Raw genomic sequence first — 6,000 nt, 5'->3', positions numbered from 1 at the left:
GCAGGCTTGAAACTGTCGCCACGTTCAGCGAAAGAGAAGTTCACTGTCAAAATCACAATGGAGCCCGCTGCCTTCTTTCAACCCTGGCAGCGCTAGGCCACGTAAGTTGCGGTGGGGTTCCCCTCCACTGATCACTGGACAGAACCAAACGGGCAAGTCCGAATTTGACTACGGTTGCAGTAGCGCCGGATATATTCTGTTTACGGCCTAGCTAGCGTATCAAGCCTACCGGGCGACATTTTACGATTACAAACCTTTTTTGATTCTGCAGCAACGTCATCTGCCACGAACCACTTCTCTATCTGCGTCACTGTTGTTCCCCGGCTATAAACTGTTCCCGCGTTCAGCGAGCAAGTTTACATCCAACATCACGATGAAACCCGTTGCGTTCGTTCGATCCTGGCGGCGCTGTGCCACGTCGGCTGCAGCGGTTGATCCTCTCCACTGCTCACTGAAAGGTGCCAGACAGGTCAGTCTGAATTTGGCTTCCGTGGCAGTGGCGCTGAAGATATTCTGCTTGCGACTGCTCTAGCGTATGAAGCCGCCCGGTACACATTTACCATTACCGTAATTTGTTGGTTTTGTAGCGACGTAATGTGCCACGAACCACTTCTTCGTCAGTGTCACTGATGTATCCGGCCTATTAAATGGTCGCACGTTCAGCGAAGAAGAGGTTCACATTCAAAATCACGATATAGCCTGGCGGCGCTAGGCTACGTCGGCTGCGGCGGGTGTTCCCTGCTCATTAAATGAAGCAAAGCAGGTCAGTCCGATTTTGACTTTGGGGCAATGGCGCCAAACGTACCCTGCCTATAATCCTGTTAGCGTATGAAGGCGCCTCGGCAAGGGCTTTTCCTATTAGCCATGGAATACTTTTACCTCCTATGTCAGCGACTTTTAGGCGACGTAAAAGCGGAAAGGGAAGCAAAAGCGGAAGCTAAGATTTCGGAGACTACTGCGCAGTAGCGACACGGACAGAACAAGAGACGGATGCAAACATGGGCGCTAACAAAAATGTCTTCAACTGGCTTATACTGACGTCAGGTGTATGACAACACACTGTAGTGCTTAAAATGATTGACCAAGAAGTCTGCCACTTCGTAGTAAGATTTTGGCAGACATTTCCATTAATCCAGGCATGAAAACGAGATCCTCTCAGTTCCGAACGAGATGTAAAGAGAAGAGTTCGCTCTCATCCCTCGTATGGCTCCGGCATACATGGAGGAAGGAAACAACTCAGGAGAGGCCCTTGCCATTCCATTGAAGAAAGTGTGGCGGAAGTGACGTCAAAATTTAGGGTTAGCCAAGTCGGGCCATTAGCAACGGCGACGCTGTTGCTATGAAATCTCTGGCCACTAGCAACAGCGTTGCTATGGGCCCTAGGTACGTGAGGGTCGCGGAGAAAAAAATACGGAGGGTAATGGAGGAGGAGAGACGTTGCAGCGTCCGGCCGCGCCGGCTTCAAAAAAGTGACGTCAGGGCCTCTCCTAAGTTCTTTACTTCGTCCATGCCGGCATACTAACGCTCAGTGCTGTCCAAGCGAGTGATTACCGATTGCGTACTGTTCGAGGCGCAATAATGAAATCCGCATAACTATCCATTTCTGGAAGGACACCTCAAATGCGTCTTGAAAGGAGGCTCATGAATTGTAATATACAATAATTAGTTTACTGGAATGAAAATCGGTAGGACGCTTCAGCTCCACCTTTAAGAGTGGCATGCGATAGCGTTAGTGAACACCGCTCGCATTGCGTTTCATGCGTTTGTTGCAAGCGTTTTAAGCCCGCTTTTGGCACATGGCGTCCTTGGTGGTGGTGGTGGTGGTGAGAACGTTTATTGATTCTCGAGCCTTATTATTGTCTTCACTGAAGGGTCTGCTCAATATCGCGTAGGGTGGCCGAGAGCTTGTGGCTTTCAGCGACTGTTAGAGCACAGCCCACCAGCTCCTTTTGTGCAGCTGGGTCCGAGCTGGACACCGCGATCTCCCATCGCTCTATGTCGGTTAGTTGCCGATTGCTGGGTGGCTGGAGCTTAGAACAAATGTAGAGAATATGTTGTGGATGTCTGCTTTGGGTGCTCCGCGGAGGGTGCATACAGGGGAGAAAAGGCCGGGGTGGATATGGGCAAGGTGTGCTGGATAAAGAAACGTACAAGACTGCAGCTGGCTCAAGGTCACCTGCTCGAGTTTAGAAGGATTGAGTCGTCGCTCCCTGTAGTGGGGAATAATTTCGTTATAGGTAACCAGGCATTCGCGTACACTGCCTAAGTCTGTAGATGGTTCTGGTCGGTTGACGTGCGCTCGAGCTGTGTTGTGGGCAGCTTCAATCCCAGGGTTGCGCGCATGAGCAGGTACCCATAGGAGTTCAACTGATCTGGTCAAAGGTTGAACAGAATTGAAAATGTTGAAAGCAGGCATGTGAATCCTGCCTTGTGCAAAATATTTGAGTCAACATTGATATCCAACAAGTTCCCGAGGGTTCAGTACAGAATTATTCAGAACAACGGCAAGAATACTGCCATTATTACTAGGCTCACAAACACAGTCCACCAGACCATGAGACTGATTAAACGAATTGCGAACCATCATCAGGGAATGTGGGAGCATGACCTCCGCCACCTTATACAAGCGTTCGTGGTGAGTCGACTGGTGTACTTCCTTCTATACTTGTTTCTTTTCAAGGTGGATGAAGAAAAAGTAATTTCACTACTCACGCAAGCCTATAAAACGGCCCTCAATCTCCCCAGACACACTTCAAATACCCGTCTGCTCATTATAGGGATTCACAATACCCCAGATGAGCCTATCGAAGCTACTCGCACGGCACAAGTTGAAAGCCTATCATGCACCGCAACACGGAGACATATTCTCTCTTCCCTAGGCGTCAACCCTATTAGCTCTCTCAGACCCATGTACTCCAACTTTTAACAATCCATCCACTCCCAAGAAACGTCCACCTGGTCCATCACCTAGCTCGCCGAAGAGCCAACGCCGCGGCGCTGAGCAAACACTATCACGTAGATACCAGTGCAGTTCATGTGGACGCCGCAGAATATGCTACTCATTTAGGCTATGCCTTGAGCGTAGTTTCCAACACACTTCACTGTATAGTTTCTGGTTAGATTAAAGATACATTCTCGTTAAAAGCAGATGAAGCCGCAATTTCCTTAACAGTCTCCTCACCCACTCCCAGACTAATCATTAGTGATTCAAAAACAAAAGTAAATGGAGCACGCTATTTGTAAAACTTCGCGTGGTGCAAAATTGAAATTGAGAGTCATAGTATGTGCATACTTGTAGTAGACACCAGTGCGCATTTACTTAGACAAAACATGTTTTATTATCTCAAATACAGAAAGCGTGATTGCAACTTGAACGGCAATGCGTGCTTCGTTTATTTATGTCCTCTCCAGTACATGCACCGTCCGCACTCGTAGAAGGATCCGAGCAGGAGCAGGCATATATACCCAGTCGGCACTTGTAGATGGGGACGACGAATCATACGAACGTCCCGCCCTGTTAGTCGGCAGCGTATATCCATCACACACGTAGTCACAGAGAAAGGATGCTCCGCGTCCACTAAAAGTTGCACAGCCAGCATACAGCGCCTGCGCTTGGCCGGCCGGCAGGTGATAGTTGTGATAGTGAGCTGGTGGCACCACAGTACGGAAAGAGTGCGAAGCGCGTCTAGGATGGAATGGATAGATGGATGGAATATAGAAGCGTCCCCTTTGAAACGGGGTGGTAGCAATAGCTATCATGCTCACTTTTCTTCCTATATCTTAATTATTGATTTACAATGGTTACCTAAACCATCATTCTATTTATTAAATTATTTTTCCTACATTACTAACGTTGTGTCGCTTCTCTGCTTTTAAGGCACCAATCTTCCAGTCGTTTTTTGCTAGTTTCCACCGCCGGTTTATTCACCCGGCCACTGTTATCTCTAAACCCCAGAGCTTCAGGAACAGTGATTGCGCCTGCATCAACTTCCGGATGGATAGCATTACATTCGAGTATAATATGGTCAATTGTTTCACTGGAGTTTCCACATACAGCACATACTTTTTGTAGCTGCGTGTTCTAAGGCACCCTGATCTAGCTTCAAAAAATAGGGCACTGCCCCTTGAGTTATCAAAGAAATCTTCCTTCCTGATCTGCATTTTCCACTTTCGGTATAATACCATACTCTGTTTCTTTTCCATCGAATTTATCCAATTTTTACCTTCTGTGCTTTTCACCTGTTGCTTAATGCTCTCTATTTCTCCGTCCTCGTGTCTAGCATACTTACTAGTTAGTTTCCTAGTTCTGTTCCTCCATTGTGAGTCAACGCTTTTTAAGTACAGGTATTTAAATACTTTAGCTGTCTATCTGTTACTGTCCAATTTCTTCAGGCGTTAATCATATAACATTTTACTCTGAAATTCCCGCACTTCGAAAGATGGCCAGCCCATATCTCCCTGTACCGCCTCATTTGTAGTTTTGCCAAAGGCACCTAGTGCTAATCGTCCAAGGGATCTCTGATTTATTTCTAATGTCGAATGTACCTCTGATTTTAGGCACAAAACCGCATTTCCGAAAGTAAGTCCGGGCACCATAATTCCTTTCCAAATAGCCTTCAAAACCGCATACCTATTGTATCCCCACAATGCCTTATGCTTCATTATCCAGGCATTCCTTCGCCCTTTGGCCTTAAGTGATTGCTCATGCTTTTCAATGTATGCCAATCCTTCGTTTACCCATACCCCCAGATATTTATATTCTGCTACTCTAGGTATTTCATGGCCTTGTATTTTAAGACCCTGATCAGTTGAGCCGTTGAAAATCATCAGACCCGACTAAATTGCGCTGAAGCTGAAGCCTAGAGCGTCCCCTTCGTCTCCGCAATACTTATCTAGAGTTTGCAATTCTTCCAGACTATCAGCTAGCAGCACAATATCGTCTGCATACATCAAACCGGGGAGGCGCTGCTCTACCGTCTTTCCACCTAATCTATATGAAAGGTTAAAACCTAGGCTACTGTCTGTATCCTCCGTTCCAGGTTTATCATATAAAGCATGAACAGCACCGGTGATAGAGGACGGCCTTGTCCTAATCCTTTGCATACTTTTACATCGTCCGTACTTCTTTTCCCTTCCCACGTAATTTCTACCTTAATATCCCGGTATATTTTCTGTAGGAACTCTATTGTCTCATAGCCGATACCTTCTTCTTTTAATATGTTCCACAGGAGTTCGCTGCTTACGTTGTCGTATGCCCCGTTTATGTCTATTTACAAAGGTCTGTTTTCCACTCTAGATATTTCGATGCATTGGTTAAGGACGAACAGGGTCTCATCTAAGCGCCTACTATTTCTAAAGCCGTTCGGAAGTTCTCCGAGTATCTTGTTACTTTCTACCCATGCTTGCACCTTTAACTTCACCGCCTGCATGGCTAACCTGTACATAACAGATGTTATGATAATCGGCCTGTAGGATTTTATGTGCATCCTGTCTCCTTTCCCTTTATAAATCAAATTCATTTTACTCTGCCGCCAGCTGTCCGGAATTTGCGTATTCGTTATGACTGTTTCCAGAGCTTTTAACAACGTTTCCTTACTTTTTGGACCGAGTTCATTAATCAGCTTGATCGGAATTCCATCTATTCCTGTAGATGAGTTTTTAGGAATATTTTTTTTCTGCCTTATTTCAGTTTAGATTGGTCAGTTCTAAGCTGCTTTGTATTCTGCTACCTTGTGTTGCTTCCTGATTTGCGGAGTTTACCCTATCGTCGCTCTTAAATGACTCGGCTATAACTGATGTAATGTAGTTCACTGCGATGTCTCCCTTTAAACAATTTCCCTCGTTATCTTGAATCCGATCCTGCTTTCTTTGATTCTTCTTCCCAAGCCAGCTTATATGGTCCCAGAATTTTCTTGCTTCGCCTCTAAGGCATCGTGTATGTCAGCCATCCAGCGATCGGTGCACTGCCTTATTTTACTTTGGACGTGGGCCTGCACCTGA

The sequence above is a fragment of the Amblyomma maculatum genome, chromosome 7, assembly GCF_055883805.1.
Source record: "Amblyomma maculatum isolate TAMU_Amacu chromosome 7, ASM5588380v1, whole genome shotgun sequence".
NCBI lineage: Eukaryota > Metazoa > Arthropoda > Arachnida > Ixodida > Ixodidae > Amblyomma > Amblyomma maculatum.
Note: the sequence above shows the minus strand (reverse complement) of the source record.